Source organism: Cervus canadensis, chromosome 3 (assembly GCF_019320065.1).
Source record: "Cervus canadensis isolate Bull #8, Minnesota chromosome 3, ASM1932006v1, whole genome shotgun sequence".
NCBI classification, from domain to species: domain Eukaryota; kingdom Metazoa; phylum Chordata; class Mammalia; order Artiodactyla; family Cervidae; genus Cervus; species Cervus canadensis.
Window position 1 is genome coordinate 26,036,748 of NC_057388.1, and position 20,649 is coordinate 26,057,396.

At 38.0% G+C, this 20,649-nt stretch overlaps 1 long non-coding RNA gene across 1 annotated transcript; it reads right to left on the minus strand.

The window, feature by feature from the left end:
* Positions 1-203: 203 nt before the first annotated feature.
* On the minus strand, positions 204-20,304 carry LOC122437756. The gene is made up of 3 exons (XR_006268394.1): positions 20,293-20,304; positions 19,302-19,303; positions 204-361 (listed from the first exon to the last, which is right to left on the minus strand). It is a non-coding gene; the product is annotated as an uncharacterized LOC122437756 (long non-coding RNA).
* Between the last annotated feature and the right edge of the window lie 345 nt (positions 20,305-20,649).

Here is a 20,649-nt window from a genome sequence, read left to right on the forward strand (position 1 = left end):
GAAATGGCTTAGCTGGAATTCCATCACCTCCTCTAGCTTTGTTCGTACTGATGCTTCCTAAGGCCCTCTTGACTTCACACTCCAGGATGTATGGCTGTAGGTGAGTGATCACACCATTGTGGTTATTTGGGTCATTAAGGCCCTTTTTGCATAGTTCTTCTGTGTATTCCTGCCACCTCTTCTTAATCTCCTATGCTTCTGCTAGATCCGTATTGTTTCTGTCCTTTACTGTGCCCATCTTTGCATGAAATGTTCCCTTGGTATCTCTAATTTTCTTGAAGAGCTCTATAGTCTTTCCCATTCTTTTGTTTTCCTCTTACTTTGCATCATTCACTTAGAAAGGCTTTGTTATCTCTCCTTGCTATTCTTTGGAACTCCACATTCAGATGGGTATATCTTCACTTTTCTCCTTTGCCTTTCACTTCCCTTCCTTTCTCAGCTCTTTGTAAGGCCTCCTTTGACAACCGTTTTCCTTATGCATTTCTCTTTCTTGGGGATGGTTTTGATCACTGCTTGCTGTACAGTGTTACAAACCTCCATCCATAGTTCTTCAGGTACTCTGTCTATCTGGTCTGATCCCTTGAATCTATTTGTCTATTCTACTGTATAAACACAAGGATATGATTTAGGGCATACCTGAATGCTCTAGTGGTTTTCCCTACTTTCTTCAGTTTAATTCTGAATTTTCCAGTGAGTTCCTGATCTAAGTTGCAGTAAGCTTTAGGTCTTGTTTTTGCTGACACTATGGAGCTTCTCCATCTTTGGCTGCAAAGAATATAATCAATCTGATTTCAGTATTGACCATCTGTTGATATCCATATGTAGAGATGTCTCTTGTGTTGCTGGAAGAGGGTGTTTCCTATGACAAGTGTGTTCTCTTGACAAACCCTGTTAGCCTTTGTCCTGCTTCATTTTGTACTCCAAAGCCCTTAAACTGTTTCATTTTGTACTCCTTGCTTGTTTTCCAGGTATCTCTTGACTTCCTACTTTTGCATTCAGGTCCCATATGATGAAAAGAATATCTTTTTTTTTTTTTGGTGTTAGTTCTAAAAGGTCTTGTAGGTTTTCCTAGAATCATTCAACTTCAGCTTTTTCAGCATTAGTGTTTGGGGCATAGACTTGGATTACTGTGATGTTGAATGATTTGCCTTGGAAATGAACAGAGATCATTCTGTCATTTTTGAGATTGCATCCAACTACTGCATTTTGGACTCTTGTTGACTGTGAGACCTACTCCATTTCTTCTAAGGGATTCTTACACACAGTATTAGACATAATGATCACCAGAATTAAATTCACCCATTCTGGTCCATTGTAGTTCAGTCGCTAAGTCATGTCTGATAATTGACGACTACATAGAATGCAGCATGCCAGGCTTCCCTATCTATCTCCAACTCCTGGAGCTTACTTAAACTAATGTCTATAGAGCTGGTGATGCCATCCAACCATTTTATCCTCTGTTATCCCCTTCTCCTCGTGCCTTCAGTCTTTCCCAGCATCAGGGTCTTTTCATATGAGTTAGTTCTTCACATTGGGTGGCCAAAGTATTGGAGTTTCAGCTTCAGCCTCAGTCCTTCTAGTGAATATCCAGGACTGATTTCCTTGAGGAAGGACTGGTTGGATCTCTTTGAAGTTCAAGGGACTGTCAAGAGTCTTCTCCAATACCACAGTTTGAAAGCATCAGTTCTTCAGCGCTCAGCTTTCTTTATAGTTCAACTGTCACATCCATACATGACTATCAGAAAAACCATAGCTTTGACTAGATGGACTTTTGTTGGCAAAGTAATGTCTCTGCTTTTTAATATGCTATCTAGGTTGGTCATAGCTTTTCTTCCAAAGATCAAGCATCTTTTAATTTCATGGCTACAGTCACCATCTGCAGAGATGTTGGAGCCCCCCCCAAAATAAAGTCTCTCACTGTTTCCACTGTTTCCCCATCTATTTGGCATGAAGTGATGGGACCAGATGCCATGATCTTGGTTTTTGGAATGTTGAGTTTTAAGCCAACTTTTTCACTTTCCTCTTTCAGTTTCATCAAGAGGCTCTTTAGTTCCTCTTCACTTTCTGCCATAAGGGTGGTGTCATCTGCATATCTGAGGTTATTGATATTTCTCTTGGCAATCTTTATTCCAGCTTGTGTTTCATCCAGCCTGGCATTTCTCATGATGTACTCTGCATAAAGTTAAATAAGCAGGGTGACAGTATGCAGCCTTGACATACTCCTTTCCCTATTTGGAACCAGCCTGTTGTTCCATGTCCAGTTCTAACTGTTGCTTCTTGACCTGCATACAGAGTTTTTAGGAAACAGGTCAGGTGGTCTGGTATTCCCATCTCTTTAAGGATTTTCCACAATTTGTAGTGATCCACACAGTCAAAGGCTTTGGCATAGTCAATAAAGCAGAAGTAGATGTTTTTCTGGAACTCTCTTGCTTTTTCGATGATCCAAAGGTTGTTGGCAATTTGATCTCTGGTTCCTCTGCCTTTTCTAAACACAGCTTGAACATCTGGAAATTTATGGTTCACGTACTGTTGAAGCCTGACTTGGAGAATTTTAAGCATTACTTTGCTAGTGTGTGAGATGAGTGCAATTGTGCGGTAGTTCGAGAATTCTTTGGCATTGCCTTTCTTTAGGAGTGAAATGAAAACTGACCTTTTCCAGTCCTGTGGCCACTGCTGAGTTTTCCAAGTTTGCTGTTATATTGAGTGCAGCACTTTCACAGCACATCTTTTAGGATTTGAAATAGCTCAGCTGGAATTCCATCACCTCCACTAGCTTTGTTTATAGTGAAGCTTCCTAAGACCCACTTGACTTCACATGGCAGGCTGTCTGGCTCTTGGTGAGTGATCACACCCTCATGGTTATCTGCATCATGAAGATCTTTTTTGTATAGTTCTTCTATATATTCTTGCCGCCTCTTCCTTATATCTTTTGCTTCTGTTAGGTCCATATCATTTCTGTCCTTTATTGTGCCCATCTTTGCATGAAATGTTCCCTTGGTATCTCTAATTTTCTTGAAGATATCTCTAATCTTTCTCATCTGTTGTTTTCCTCTATTTCTTTGCATTGATCACTGAGGCAGGGTTTTTTATCTCCTCTTGCTATTTATTGGGACTCTGCTCTCAAATGGGGATCTTTCCTATTTCTCCTTTGCTTTAGGCTTCTTTTCTTTCCTTAGTTATTTGTAAGGCGTCCTCAGGCAATCATTTTGCCATTTTGCATTTGTTTTTCTTGGAGATGGTCTTGTCACTGCTTCCTGTGTTATGTCATGAACCACTACCTATTCCTAAAATACTGATGTCTACTCTTGCCGTCTCCTGTTTGACCACTTGCAATTTACCTTGATTCATGGACCTAACATTCCAGATTCCTGTGCAGTATTGTTCTTTACAACATCAGACTTTTCTTTCAGCACCAGACACATCCACAACTGGGCATTGTCTCCACTTTGACTCAGCCTCTTCATTCCTTCTGGAGCATTTTCTCTTCTCTTCTCCAGTAGCATATTTGGCCCCTTCCAACCTGAGGAGTTCATCTTTCAGTATCTTATCTTTTTGCCTTTTCATACTGTTCACGGGATTCTGAAGACAAGAATGCCTACATGGTTTGTCATTCCCTTCTCAGTGGACCACATTTTGTCAGAACTCCCCACTTGGTCCCGTCTGTCTTGGATGGCCCAACGTGGCATGGCTTATAGTTTCATTGAGTTGGACAAGGCTGTGGTCCATGTGATCAGTTTGGTTAGTTTTCTGTGATTGTGGTTTTCATTCTGTCTGCCCTCTGAAGGAGAAGGATAAGAGGCTTTATGGAAGCTTCCTGATGGGATAGACTGATTGAGGGGGAAACTGGGTCTTGTTCTGGTGGGCAGGGCCATGCTCAGTAAATCTTTAATTTGATTTTCTGCTGATGGGTGGGGCTGTGTTCCCTCCCTGTAGTTCGGCCTGAGGCCAAACTATGAGGCAAAGGCAACCTCCTCCAAGAGGACTTAAGCCAGCATGTAGTACCTCCCAGTACTGCTGCAGTCAGCGTCCCTGACCCCGTGGCAAGTCACTGTTGACCCACGCCTTGGCTGGAGACTCCTGAACAGTCATAAGCAAGTCTGGGTCAGTCTCTTGTGGGGTCACTGCTCCTTTCTCCTGGGTCCTGGTGCACACAAGGTTTTGTTTGTGCTCTCCAAGAGTTCTTGTTTCCCCAGGTCTGTGGAACTTCTGTATTCAAATCCCACTGGTCCTCAAAGTCAAATTCCCTGCGGGTTCTCAGCCCCTTTATCGGGTCCCCAGGTTGGAAAATCTGTTGTGGGGTAGAATATGTGATCTAAGTTTATTCACACACATCATAGAGATGTAGATGTTTAAAAAGACCCACTTCTTATCCTTTTGAACAGAGATTCTCCAGTTACTCTACAGAAGTATCTCTATTATATTTTAACATGTCGTGACTTCTACTTTCTACTCCATAGCTCCTTTTGTTCAGATCGTTTACTTATTTAGTTATGTCCCCTCTATGAGTATACTTTTAATAGATGTGTGACAGCCATTTTGTGGCTTCATATATTCCCTTGGTATTTCCTTCTAGATACATGTCCAGTGTGAAAAATACAAGTCTAGGTAAGAGTACCTTTTGATTGCTTGAGGAGGACAATATTAAGATATAAGGTTTGAAGATGACTAGTTATTCATATATTTTTAGAAGTTTAGGAGAATGTACACATTCTTAGATTGAAGGCAGGAAGAGAAGGGGACGGCAGAGTATGAGATGGTTGGATGCCATCATCATCAACTTGATGGGTGTGAGTCTGAGCAGGCTTCAAGAGTTGGTGATGGACAGGAAGCCTGGCATGCTGCAGTCCATGGGGTCACAAAGAGTTGTACATGACTGAGCGACTGAACTGAATTGACACACTCTTAGAAGTCTAAAGACCTTAGAAATTATAAATCTCTTCAAGTGAGATTGTAAGGAGAAGGGGAAACTTAGTCTGGAATTTGTTATCAAAGCACTTGTCTTAAAATCTTTGTAAAACAAACACTTAAAGTATTTATACAATGATTTCTATTCCAGACACTGTTTTAAAACTCTTTGAATGAATGAACATGCTTAGCATTCAAACACAGCTACTGCAAGTCATGTCCATATAACTGATGTGCAATTTGTGGCAGAGGGAATAGTGAGTAACTTGCCCAAGGTCACCATGACCAAGTGGCTAAATTAGCATACGAACATACTCAGATCCTGGGCTCTCAAAGGTTAAGAATAGAACAAGAATAGTTAAATAGAGATGAGACTCCTATGATGTCTCCTAACTCCTGATGTAGTGCACTTTACAGTGCACTAATTTATTAGTGTATTAATTTATTGTGGAAACCACATATAGATTATTGATATCCATTAGTTTCATTTTGCTAAACTGAAAGAACAAAATTTACACTCACGGATTTGGGATTTGGAAAGGAACTCCTAGCAACTTACTCTTCAACATAGTTGATATGGCCATTATGATGGGAATGGTGAGAATTAAATTCATTTTTAAACTCTTAAACTGTGCTTTAATTCCTGAGAAGGTGAAGAAACTTTTGGCTGTGAAACACTGCAAAAATAACCCATCTAAGCAACTCAGAAGTCATACCAAAATGTAGGAAGAAAGGAATATGAACAACAAAGAACTGAAAACTATTATTACTTAATGTCTCAGAAATGAGAATATTTTTGATAAATTTCTGTGGTCAATCAATTCAATAGTTTAATCAATTTAGCATTGTGTTCTTGGTAAACCTGTTTGATAAGTAAATGTATGGGTATTTCTTAATGTTCAAGTGGATTTGCCACGTTTAAAGTAAGAATCATTGAAACTCACTCTGACTTAAAGGGCATTTCCTAAGACAGATAGTAAGTCCACAGTGACCTGCTTCCACAATTGTAGGGTAGTCACACACTGGCGTGCATGCTAGTAAGAAATGTCTTAGTTAATTGGGATCCTTGTACAACTGGTCAGGTTTTGGATATTCCTTCCTTTGAATAAGAGGGTATTTAGCTTTATTTATGATCCTGAAAATGCATCTTTCGATTCTCAATTGTAAACTGGTTACCACAAATGCTATGTTCATAACTTCTGTAACCGTTATGGTAACATTGATGTACCAAGAAAACTCATCATTGCCAAAACTGTACCACAAATCTAGAATCTATTTAAATAAGAGCTCCAAACCGTTTTATTTACTTTCAGAAAACAGTAACTTAGAACTGAATGATGGCCTTGAGTTGCATTGTTACAAATGCATTTTGATTTAGATGATATGGTGCAATTTTTGGCACTGAGAAAGTACTAAATTTCCCTCATTTTAACTTTCATTGTGTTTTGCGATGGGATTTAAAATACTAAGATTTAATATTGGCTAAAATATATATGATTCTGGTGGTTGATTTAATACTTGCATAGATATGAGTGGATAAAGATTAAGTGGGTTTTTTTTTTTGAACTGAGTTTTTTTTGTACTAAGGTTGTGGATCAAAGCATTTTAAAATTTAATATTGATTAACTTCCACATCAACAATATTGTCAGTTTAGAACTGGAGTATTCTTCTATCCTACCTTATTTTTAAAATTACAAAGCATTTTATAGAGAAATTGACTTAAGGAGTAATGGGTAGCAAACTGTACATTGGCAAGTCATTTGATTTCTCCCATATCTCTCAGTTCATGAATAGTGTTTTCACCATGCTTGATAAGTCTTTTAGGTAGGATGACATATCAAGACAACAGAATAATATGGTGATTTTGAAATATCAAAGATGTTAGAGGTTTCCAAAAGGGAAAGTTCCCCATCTTTTATCCTTGTGAAAACTATCAATGTGGGAGTTTAGTGTGTGTGTGTGCTGAGCTGCTTCAGTCGTGTCCAGCTCTTTGTAATTCTGTGGACTATAGCCCACCAGGCTCCTCTGTCCATAGGATTCTTCAGGCAAGAATACTCGAATGGATTGCCATGCCCTCCTCCAGGGCATCTTCCTGACCCAGGTATCAAACCCTCATCTCTTGTCTCCTGCATTGGCAGTTGGATTCTTTAACACTAGTACCACCTGGGAAGCCCTTATTATTAGTAAGCAAGCTCAAAAGTAAAAAGTCACATGACTTATTCTTAGACTGACCTTATAATTTATCACCTTTGAATGTGAAATGGAGCATTATTAGTAATTATACTGGGACAGTAGACATAAAGACCGCCCTGGATGTATAATGAAAACTTTTTGCCCTGTTATATACTCTGTTTGGCATTTTGGATGAAAGATTTACTTAAGACAGATGCAGAATTTTGGAGCAGCATTTTGTTATTCTTTCGGCCAACAGAGTCAAAAGTTATGATTGGACAGACCCCATAGAATTAAACCTAAGACAATATTCCTTTAAGGTATAAATTACAGGTCTTGCTCAAATTCTTTTTAACTTGCTCATAAAAGGTGGGGAAAGATTTTAAAGGAGTGCGTGTGAATCATCTGAGGATTTTGTTAAAATACAGATACTGATATGGCATGCCTGGAGTGGAGCCTGAGATTTTACATTTCTGATAAACTTCTGGGCAATGTTGATATTTTGCTACTCAAAGTTCTAGATTATTTTAGGGTCTCCACACATCTTTTTTTTTTTTAAAACTTTCATCTTAATTACCTTTAATTTTAGCAGTGAGTGTTCATTTTATCACTGAAATTAACAAGATATGTTGCTAGTTTCACCAATAAAAACCTATTTTATATATCCAGTAACCTAATTAGCAAAACATTAGTTATTGATCAAAGACAGAAATTTTAGGAAGGCTGTGTAGCCACCTCTCAAGTTCAGCCCATTCTGATAGTATGCTGCATGTTTGAGGTGTTTAAACTGGGTGTTCTTGATTTAGCATGTCGGTTGATCACTTTTCAAAAATGCTTTCTTAAAAAAAAATGCTTTCTTGATGGACACATTTGGAAATTGACTTAACTTGAGTTATACATGCCCATTGTATCACATCACTAATGCTGAAATTGTCAAAATACAGTTGATCCTTGAACAACACGGGTCTGAACTGCCAGGTCCATTTAATATAAGTATTTTTTCATTAGCTATGTACCAAGGTATTATATTAATAGGACTTCATGATCTAAGGTTGGGGCTGTTTACAATGTTATATTTGGTTTTTCAAAAGTGTGGAAAGTCTTTTACATTAGAGGTTATTACAAGAAACTGAGTATAGTCCAGTGTGATAGTCCTTGTTGTGTATCTGTTTTATCTATAGTAATGTTGTTGTTTAGTTGCTAAATCATGTCTGACTCTTTTATTACCCCATGAACTTAGTCCACAAAGCTTCTCTTTCCATGTGATTTTCCAGGAAAGAGTACTGGAGTGGGTAGCCATTTCCTTCTACAGGGGATCTTCCCTACCTCAAGGACCAAACCCACATCTGCTGCTTAGCAGGTGGATTCTTTACTACTGACCCACTTGGGAAGCCAGTATATAGCAGTGTGTATCTATTAATTCCAAATTCCTGATTTATCCCTCCCCACAAAAAGAAGTAAATAAGATAAAATGCATTTTGATAGATTCTAATATTTTTGCTATAATTTGCTATAGTTCCAAGTTTACTATCATTTTCTCCCATTGTATTTAATCTTAATGCCATCCAGTGTATTTTTTTTTTCTGAACATTGTATTTTTATATTATCCATATCTTTCCTTATCAGGCTCATGCTTTCCTCTACCATAATTTCTTAAATATATGAAAGATATTTGTAACAGCTGTTTTAGCATCAGTTCAGTTCAGTCGCTCAGTCGTGTCTGACTCTTTGCAACCCCATAAACTGCAGCATGCTAGGCTTTCCTGTGCATCACCAACTCCCGGAGTCCACCCAAACCCATGTCCATTGAGTCAGTGATGCCATCCAACCATCTCATCCTCTGTTGTCCCCTTCTCCTCCTGCCCTCAATCTTTCCCAGCATTAGGGTCTTTTCAAATGAGTCAGCTCTTCGCATGAGGTGGCCAAAGTATTGGAGTTTCAGCTTGAGTGTCAGTCCTTCCAATGAACACCCAGGACTGATCTCCTTTAGGATGGACTGGTTGGATTTCCTTGAAGTCCAAGGGACTCTCAAGAGTCTTCTCCAACACCACAGTTCAAAAGCATCAATTCTTCGGCGCTCAGGTTTCTTCACAGTCCAACCCTCACATCCATATATGACCACTGGAAAAACCATAGCCTTGACTAGCCAGACCTTTGTTGGCAAATTAGTGTGTCTGCTTTTTAATATGCTGTCTAGGTTGGTCATAACTTTCCTTCCAAGGAGTAAGCGTCTTTTAATTTCATGGCTGCAGTCACCATCTACAGTGATTTCATACTTTTCAGCTAATTCCGTCATCTGTGTTATTTCTCAAGGTACCACGATTGATTGGTTTTCTCCTAATTGTCAATCATGTTTTTCAGCTTGTCACCATGCTTAGAATTTCTTAATTGGATGCTAGTCATTAAATTTATGATATTTTTATGTTGGAGCCTGGTTTTGTTTGATTTTGTATTGCTTTAAATATGTTTGGGCTGGGTTATGGCATTCATTTAAGTTACTTGAAATAATTTTATATTCCTCACGATTGAGCTTAAGCTTTGTTGGGCAGGACCAGAACAGCCTTTAATCTGTAGTGAGTTTTGGCCTCAGTTTTGAGGCTATCCGTTTTCCAATACTCTACTTGTTATTCCACTTGTTGTGGAGGTATCTCAACTCTGGCTAATGAGAACATCAATTATAGTTGGCCCTATGGTGTTCCTATGATTTTGCTGCTTCTGTCTTTCATGTGCTTCTGTTCCTAGCCTTAGATAGTTTCCCTGTGTCCACCATTTATTTACTCACTGTACAGGTGAAGACTCAAGGGAAATGCTTTGTGGATTTCCTGATCTCTCTCTTTATGTAGATCATGTCTGTCTGGTACCCTGCCCTATGAATTATAGATGCTTTGGCTACCTCAAGTTTTAAATTCTTTGTTATTGGTTTAGAGAGGTTGACAGGCTCTATTTGGGTTCCTGTGCTTATTTATTTTGTCTTCTCAATAATCATTAAATTATGCTATATTTGGTCCAAGTCTGAAAACTATGCTTCTTATAATTTGCCTGAATTATTGACTGTTAAAGGCAAATGGACAAACATCTTATTTCACCATATCTGGAAATGAAAATACAAATTTGATGACCTTTAAAAATATATTCACTATCTTGTAATCACCACCTCAGTCAAGATATAGAAAAACAATAAATAACAAATAAAATTTTTGAAGTGAATGTCTCTTAAAAAGTAGTATTTAATTCTTTATAAATCACATCATAATCATAAACCCATCAAGATATTAGGGGAAATACAACCATCCTTTCTTATCTCCTTGTGTTTTTAGAAATAGTGATACATTGTGGTTGGGAATAGAAACAAATGTATGAATGTAAATCATAAGAATGTATATAGATTTGGCTTGTTCACTTTTCAAAACTGAGAATTCAGAGGATTTAGAATAGTGAAGCCCAGATTTTTAACATTAGAAAATATAACCATGAAATCTACTTTTACTTGTGTCCTAATGAAGGAATTGTTATCTTCTCTCCTAAGGTTTGACCCTCCTGCCTGGACAAAGGTTGCTTATGCCAGCTAAGTGACCATTTGTTTTAGATTTAAATGGATGGATATTTTCTTTTCTTTTTTCTTTATAACTAGGATAACATACGTTATGGCAAGTTTCTTTGAAGTTTTATGTTGTGTACTTTCTGCTAAAGCTCTCATTTTTCTCTCTTTACTTACTGCCTTTATATTATGATAAATCACTGAAGTCTCATAGGCTTATCCTTATATCAAAACTATCATTCATTTCTTTCCTCTTTTTATTTTTCTTTTCCTTCTGTGAAGTTTTGGTTAATTAGATGACTTAGACTACACTGCCACTTTGAAGAGTAATGTTATATATAAGTAGTTTTTGTAATATTGTATACAGAAGTTTTTCATCTAGTATGGATTTCCCCTCCAACATGTCACCTATGAAAATTGTGTGGTAATTGTGAGATGTGTGTTGAATACTAGTGAAAGGAAAGTAAAAAGAATTAGCACTTTAACCCTACCTTAGTCTTACCTTTCTACTTTGTCACGGTATCCTTCAGTTTCTTTACTTACCATGAAACAATGCTGAGCTGGATATTTACTGTACTAAACACAACTTAAAACATTTTCCACATGCATATTACTCAATGGTAATATTGTTCTGTATAAAAATCTATAATGAGCTTTATTTATACTTTTTTCCACATTTCTGATATTCAAAAGTATGTATTATGCTACCGTCATTTGAATTGTTTTTGTTTCTTCTCTATGATTCATATAGTTAACTGATGTGAAAAGTGCGTATCTCAGAAGGTCTATAAATCTTTACTACAAAATTCTAAATACAAATAAGGAGTAAGTACTTAAAGTTTGATTGGCATGATATTAAGCAGTATTTGCAAAATCACTATAAAATGGACTAAGGTTATTATTCCATTTTAAATAAAATTATATACTGCTCCCTTTATGAATTACTGAATAATAAGGCTTTAAAAATCTACTTAAAAATCTAGTTACTATTGCTGCAATTAGTATTTACTTTCCAAGAAATCCAGCTATAACTATAGTTTAAAAATTATCAAACTCTATGTTAGAGATTAAAGAAAGAATTTCATCTCTTGGGAATTGAGGTGCCATAATATGTGTTTAAAATTGATAAAAGAAATACTTCTCAAAATTTCCATAATTCCCCTTGAACAGGCTTGAGGAGTAACTTCCATGGATGGCACTCTATCATGTTGCTGCTAAGTCAGTTTTTCAGTGTAAATTGCACACAAGGAGGAAGCCTTGGCCTCTGTATGTTTTGTGGTGTCAGGAGCCTTGTTTTATCTTTGTATCCTTGGTATCTTGTGTGTGTGTGTGTGTGTGGTTAGTCACTTCAGTTGTGTCCAACTCTTTGCGATGCTGTGGGCTGTAGCCTGCCAGGCTCCTCTGTCCATGGAAGTTTGCAGGCTAGAATACTGGAGTGGGTTGTCATTTCCTTCTGCTGGGAATCTTGCTGACCCAGGAACCATGCCTGTGTCTCCTGCATTGCAGGCATATTCTTTACTTGCTGGGCCACTGGGGGAGCCTGAAGGTATCTAGTGTACCCTGGATTATATAAAACTCTTTCTCAAATTCTGGATGACTGAGTGAGTGAACCTTATCAGTGTATCCAGAGAATGAGAATTCTGTGATTAATCTCTCTACTGTACTTTTTTTCCTCAAGGAAGAGATCCATTTTATAATTAAAGCTCCACATGCAAATGTGAATGTTAGGGTGGATATATTTGCCTACCTGTTCACATTTGTAGTGGTCTCTATATTATGTCATATTTTTATATTTTCCCATGGCATTATAGATGAAAAAGAATATAGTGGAAAGGTACAGCTGCCTGTCTCTTTTTATAAAAGTATGATTACTAAGATCTAACTAATAACAATTGTAGATTTTTTTGTTGTTGTTAATTAGTAACCAAATAAATCTCAGGTGCACTGTGGCCTAAACACTCCATTAAATTAGATTAATTACAATGCTTGGTTCATGACACATTGTTACTTTTGATCCATGAATGGTCACATTTTAAAAAACATAATTAATCAACATGAAAGGAATACCAGAAAACTTACTACCCAACCAAAGAAGTATCTTAACAGTATGTTATATCTACTTCTGTGTTTCTCCTCTATCCCATCTCACTTGGTCCTTCCACCAGAATTGACAGCTATCTTTAAACAGTGTTTAGTGTATTCTATCTATTTTTTACTTTTAAATATGAAAGCCTAGATAATATATTACTTTGGTTTATTTGTCTTTGAATTTGTAAAAGGGATATTGTAAGTACCATGTGGTTTGATATAAATCACAGTTAAATTATTGTATGCTTGTAATAAATTCATGTATTTTTAATTCTACAATTATTATAGTTCATTAGACTCTATGAATATGAAACATAATCTAGCAATATTTCAGTCTGGGGGGATTTCTCATTCTTTGGTAAAAATAGACAAACTTGGAATTACTATCAATTTGACAGAGGAAGGACACCCAAATGCTTTATGACATATACCAGCAGGAGGATTGAGTTGAGCCTTGAAGAATGAACAGGATTTACTTAAGCAAAGGGGAACAGCATACCAAGCTTTTTTCTATGTTTGCCTGACAAAGGTAAACTGGTAGCATAAAATGAGCATGGAAAGGAAGGCAGGGGCCAGATGTGAAAGACTTTGCAAATTATACAAAGAGTTTGGACACTCCTCTTTAGGTTAGGGAATCTGGGAAGACTTAAAAAGGAAGTAAGTGATCATTTTTGCCATTAGAGAAATTATCCTAGTAGCAATGTGGAGGATGGATTACAAAGAAGTCAGACTTAGTTTCCAGGCTGTGGCAGTGGTCCAGGTAAATGTGGAGGAGTTGATCTAAGACAGAGGCAAGCTGATGGCAAAAAGGGAGAGGTTAAATATGGAATTTTGAAGAGAACATTAATTAGACTGTTTACCAGTGTAAATGACTGGTGGAAATTATGCCAAAAGGTGAGAAATTTGACTTGCAACTTTTGGGACTGGATTACAAAATCACTAGTGGGACCCTTAGCCCAGTCTAGAGAAATTTTGTATAGAGGAAGTTTAGTGGGGGACTAGGATGGGGTGTGGAAAGAGAGTTTACTCTAAAACCTGTTGAGTTTTCTAGAACCTATAAGATAATACCTAAACCTATAGCTGAATTCCTATTTTAAAAAAAACACTATGGAAGAAAGAAAATCAAAGATTTCTAAGCCTCAAAAAATTTACTCTCAGGGAAGGAATGATACAAGGATCGAAGACTCTAAAATGAGACAATATCCTAGGTGACATTGAAGAAGAATACACAGTGAATAGAGAAGTCTCTATTCTGTTTGACTGATTAGAACAGGCTGCATGAGTGAGATGTTCCTTGAGGTTCACTTTGATCATGAGTGTTTCAGCTGACATTGATGTTGGTGAAGAAGGGAAGTATAAGAAACATAATATAACAAATAGAGGCATAATATACAGGCAGGAAGCATGGAATGTGTTTAGAGAGCATCCAGACCCTCATTTTGACTGCAATTTAGGGTTCCAAAAAAGACTAGTGAATGATGAAACTTGAAATAAAGATTGGGACCAAATTCCAAACAGTTTTGAATGGTAGGCATTGTAGTTTGTTTAGTTGGGAACCACATTAGAGATTGGAGCCCTAACTATAAGAATGGTTTTAAGGGTGAACTGACCATATCAGAATTTCACTGGGGAGGATAGAAAATGACTGTGAGGATCCTCTTTTGGAGCCTGGTGTAATAGTTCATTAAGAGAAAGTGAAAGCCACAAAGGGGCAACAGGAAAAAGGGAGAGGACAGGTGTTATTTCATATGGTTTTTAAGGTAAAAGTCAAAGGGAAAGGGAGTCAAGGATATTTCTAAAAGTTTGGGTTAAGTCCTTGATGGGAAGGCTGTGTGTATCTGCAATGTTTCTAAATGACAGTGTGTTAGAATCAATTTATGGCTGTAGGTAATTGGCAGGAAACGATTTTTCTGAGCGGGAGCAGTTACCCCAAATAGCAAAGCCAGAAAAGATAAAGACTAAGAAAAAAATAATTGTGAGTCATTTGTTACCTTTGAATGAATAGGTATTGGGCGTATTGGGCATAGAGGAAGAACTAAAAAGTACTTGAGATTTTCCCTTTACTTGTAACATGATTTAGTTAGAACAAATATTTTTAAGTTTCTTACTCTAATGTTCTTCAAATCTAAAATTCTATGAATCTTAAAAACTCAAGAGATTAGTGAGTGACTTTATAGAGGTGTTGTATATGAAGATGACTTGATGGCATTTGTGAATATAGGCCATTGGTCAGCAGGAGCAGAGATAGTGACGAGGTAAAACAGAAGTGATGATGGTCCAGGACTCCTTCAGGTGGAGGAAGGGATGCAAGGTAAAGCAGAGATGGGGGCATTTGCTACGGTAAGTTGGCATGGTAGGTAGCAGTGAGGGAAGAATATGGATAAAGGTAAGGAGGGTAATAGAACGTATTTGAGGTAGTGTTTTTGGTTGAGCTCAGACACTGCAGTAAACAAGTGATGTTCCTCTTCTGAAAATGAAGGGATGTGGAGAGGAAACTAGAGGGATCTGAATAATATCTGCAAGTACTGCTAAGAAATGCAACGGAGAGAGGAGATGTAGTGAAATTTGCCACACAGCCGTGAAGGTGTAGATTACTTTGTGTCTGCATTTGTTTTTGCCTGCGTGAGCTGTCTATATTATGTCTTCACTTAGGCAGATAGTGAAAGCTCAAATTGTTTTAAAAATACTGTTTCTGCTGAGTGTAGGGATAGGTGGACATCTCTTTCCATAGCTCTCTTCATTAAGGCTAAAGAGCACAGTGTCCTGCAAGCTTGTCATGGGGCAGAAGGTATTTGATACCTCTAGGAAGGAAGATAATGTTTCTATGATCTATTGCATTTCATTTAGAGGAGCACATATAGATAAGTTATTAGGATTTTCCTCACCACCATCAACCTAGCCCAAATTACCATAGTCAGCAGCATCTTAACAGACAGGGGAGATGCCCCAAGCCAGGCCTCTTCCATTATCCAGGTTTATAGACTCTCATCACCAACTCGATGGACATGAGTTTGAGCAGGCTCTAGGAGCTGGTGATGGACGGGGAGGCCTGGCGTGCTGCAGTCCATGGTGTGGCAAAGAGTTGGACATGACTGAGCGACCGAACTGGTAGAATCTCATGCATTTAAGAGATGAAATATCTTAACATATTGGCCACAAAGAAAGATATTTTTTCCTCAAACATGGAGATTATATAGGTAACTTTTATATATTTTTTAAATTAAAAATTTCATGCACAGGTATAACATGCAACATTTAGCCTTTTTCAAAGTGAGTGAAGTCTTTTAAGAGCTCTCTTAAAAGCATCCTGTCAGTGACTACTATAAACTTCCTTTACTTGGAGCAGGATCAAGGGCACCTACCATTTCTTAGTGCCAGTGGATCCCCAGTAATTGGACTTCAAATGGTGCTGAGTCCATGTTCCTTGAAGACCAAACTGGGGCTTTTGTAGCATTTAACAAAATACTACTCCCTGGCCAAATCCGAGTCTCAAAATGTAGACAGTGTACAGTCTGGACCCATTCCACCTGCTTTTGAAAGCTGCCAAATGTTTACTTTCTTCTCATTTGGTCCTGTATTGTGTTTTTGCTCATAACACATATTTTGCACCAAAAATAATTTAGTGGCTTAGTGGGAATAGAGTCATAAATGAGGAGAAAATGTAGAAACTGCTGGCTGGTGAAGCAGCTCACGATTAATAAATTGTGCAACATGTGACTTGGCAGCTCTTCGATTCACCAGCGGAGTCCCCTCCCTTGTAAATTCTAGTTGGCTTTCCCATACATTATTATGTGGATTCCTTATAACCACTTCCCTTTCTGATTTTCCAGAGACAGGGTATAACGTTTCCCTGAACGCCAATAAAATGTGAAATCTTATCCCCCTCTTTAGGTTGGCTTTGTGTAGTCATCTTCCAAAATAAGAACAGCAAATGTCTTAAACATTGCTATTTTCTATTTTTATGTTCATTCAATAGTTACAGTTCTTCATAACATCACAGTTTTCATTTCAACAGCAGTTTGTTAGGTTTGGGGGAATGAATATTGAAATTGTGTTTCCTTTCCTCCTTTGAAAGTAAAACTGATTTTACATACCACTGTGCAGATGAATCTACATCCTTAAATTAGTACAGATTATACACTAATTTTCCACCTAATCAAAATCTATACTTGAATGGACTTGAATGAAGTACATTAGCTTCAAATCATTCAACATATAATCTTGGTTTGCCGGTATATTCCTGAGACAACAGAAAACACTGGGGTTCAAATTTTTATTTGGTTTACATAATCAAAGAATATTTGTTTTTTTATGAAGGCAATAAATTCTAGCATTGTTATTAACTGTGACACATTAAAAACAAGGATTCTTTACTACACCATACGGAAACATTTGTTGACAAGCTTTTAAGAGGAGGTTTCATTTTGAACAATGGAGGGGTGGTGGGATATAAATAGCTTACATCGTGTGCAGTGTCTTCTGAGAGTAATTTCTTTTTCTTTCTTCTTCCTTTTTTTTTGAATGGAACTTTGGCACAGAAAAGCCTAAAATATATACATGGCATTACATCATTTGTGTTAAATCATTTTGTGTTTTGAAAGCCTTCTAGATTCAGAGAGTAGAAATTAGAGTGAAAAGATAAATTGTTCAATATGTCTAAAAACTTCAGAATCCATGTTCCTGGTATCAGAAAAAGTTCATGGCATATTTATATCAGACTTGCAGTGTGTAAGCCTTGAGTGTTTAAATACTGCTTTGAAATTAAACTGGAGATATGGGATTTGCAAAAGGGTTTTAGTAAATTTAGGATGAAGATAATGTGGCTTCATTTAATTTTAATTTCTGTTCTTCTCCACAAAAGTTAGCTAGCACAAATCATATTTTAAATTTTCTAATATGGTTTTCCCTTTTGTATTTATGGATGCATGACTTTCATGCATATTACATTTGAGCATTTCTCTGTCTCTGGAAATTGGGCTTGAGGTAGAGGATGGTATGTAGTTTCAACACATTCCTAAAGAAAGAGAAAGGCTTAGTCATTATTTAGCTACATTTTTGTAAGACGATAATAGGCTTGAGAGCTGAGTTTGAGGGAAGATAAAGGATTGTCCAGAGTTTTTTAGCTCACATTTTAACCCAAAGTGGGGGTCTAACTGTTTGCCACTCAAAAGCCACTAAAGAGACAATTCAGTTCATTTGCTCAGTCGTGTCCGACTCTTTGCGACCCCGTGAATCGCAACACACCAGGCCTCCCTATCACCAGCTCCTGGAGTTTAGTCAGACTCATGTCCATCGAGTCGGTGATGCCATCCAGTCAGCTCATCCTCTGTCGTCCCCTTCTTCTCCTGCCCCCAATCCCTCCCAGCATCAGGGTCTTTTCCAGTGGGTCAACTCTTCACATGAGGTGGCCAAAGTATCGGAGTTTCAGTTTCAACATCCAATGAACACCCAGGACTGATCTCCTTTAGAATAGACTGGTTGGATCTCCTTGCAGTCCAAGGGACTCTCAAGAGTCTTCTCCAACACCACAGTTCAAAACCATCAATTTTTCGGTGCTCAGCTTTCTTCACAGTCCAACTCTCACATCCCTGCATGACTACTGGAAAAACCATAGCCTTGACTAGAAGGACCTTTGTTGGCAAAGTGATATCTCTGCTTTTTAATATGCTACCTAGGTTGGTCATAACTTTGTTTCCAAGGAGTAAGCGTCTTTTAATTTCATGGCTCCAGTCACCATCTGTAGTGATGTTGAAGCCCCCAAAAATAAAGTCTGACACTGTTTCCACTGTTTCCCCATCTATTTCCCATGAAGTGATGGGAGCAGATGCCATGATCTTAGTTTTCTGAATGTTGAGCTTTAAGCCAGCCTTTTCACTCTCCTCTTTCACTTTCAAGAGACAAGGTAGGTGGAAAGGAAAGTTTGCTTTATTTCGGATGCTGGCAACTGGGGTGGAGAGGGCAGACTCCTACCTAAAGGCTGACTCTCTGCCACCCTCCCCCCCTATGACATACAGTGGGTAAGAGCTTTTATAGATAGAGGGAGGGGACTTCATGTAGAATCAGCACAGTCAGCTCTGACTGTCATCTTGCCATTGGCCAGGTGATGATCTGATCAATGTCATCTTGATTGTTTTAGGTACAGTAAGTCTTCAGTTCCAGGGTCTTTCATTTCCTTTCTTTGATGCAGATTCTTGGGATTGTGGCAGCTTTTGTCATGGCTGCAGGCTGGCCATCATGTAGTTAACTTCCTCCACCAGGCGCAAGTTTCAGTATTTACAGGACAGCTCACAGCATATGGCTCAGAATATTATCTATAGCCCTTGAAAAGCAACTAAAGGTCCTTGACTCTGCTGAATGACTATTATTATGATTTAGTCTTGTTGGATTATTTTCCTTTGTTTCTGCATTTTCTCACTTCTTTGATTAAATTTATTCTTTGGCTAAAGTTTTTCCGAAGGCAAAACTCAGGCTGAGGATAGTGGGGCAAGGGCCAGAAACAAGTAGATACAGCCATTGTGTGTAAGGAAGTCATTTTATGGAGAGGGTTGGCCTTGGGGCTGGGAGGTGTGGTGCCCTAGAGTCATATGAGATAGGAACTACTTTACTACCTAGAGACTGTTTAAGTGTGTGCTTCAAACTGAGTGTTAAACTGCATAAAAAGCAAGAGTCTAATCTCCTCCCTCCTTCCCAGCCTCCTACTAGGTAAAGTTTAAGAAGAGAATCGGCTGAATAAAGCAACTACATTTGCTCAGCATATTTAAGGATCACTGACCCACCGATAGTATGTGTGGTGCTCTGAACAAATTGCTAAAATTGCTAGTTGTCCATTGAGCAGCATCACCACTTCTGAATTCCCAAGTGTGTCATGGGGTGTCATCTCACATCTTTTACTATATAGGAAAGCAGCAGTAAATATGTCACTTTTTGTGCTTTTAAAAAACAAAATAATAAAATTTTCCATAACTCCTCTTTGCAAATATTAGAAGTCACAGACTGTTGATTTCTAGGCTATCAGTGAAAATTGTATATATATTTTATTTGATCTATATGATTTTTTTTAATGTTGTAATTAAAATTGGAGTATTTCAGACAATAGTAGGTTTCTGGCTGTGATTGAAAAGGTTTGGCAGTCTGCCAGCACAGGGCCTGGGTTCCTAAATGTCACTCATTGCTAGAGCCGAGTGTGAGGTGCCCATTTCATGGGCCATGTGCTCCTTTCTGCCTCTGCTTACCCCTGTCTCCACCAGGGTAGCTGCACCCATGACCTTGTGCTCCCTGGCCCTCTTTCACATTGGTCTCGTGATGCTGCACACGAAGGATAAATGTGTGCTTTCCTCTGTACCTGAGCCTCGCTTCAGTGGACCCTGAGCCTGTATTCTGCCTCAACTTTCATTATCTCCTTATCAGTTGCCTCTTCTTCAAGCACAGCTGCTAATTCTTCACTTGTGTTTGTCTTACTCCATTCCCTTCCTCATGGTGTCTGAACCCTACCTCTCCCTGTTGCCAGCACACACACACACACACCCTGTTTCTTTTTAGCCTAATTGACTCAGTAAGAGTTAAGTCAAACCAAGTCCACAGATGTTACCTTAAGATGCTACTATATATGGGGCATTGTGTTGCACGCTGCTGGGATACAGTCCCATAGGGACATTACAAAGGTCTTTGAGAGTATAACACATAAAATTAAGTTAAATATATGGAGCATTAAATAACAGATCACTAGAATGACATAAAAGATATGATATAGCAGTATAACCAGGGGTGCCATGGAAATCTGTATGAGTTGCCCACATCATCTGTATCTCTTCAAGATACAGAATTAGGATCCTAGTTTTGTGTCATGGGAGAATAACTCCATTTATTTCAAGGCTGTCATTAAAATATCAATTTAAAAATTATTCATTTAAATTGGAAACAAAGGACTAAAGCCATTAACATCAAT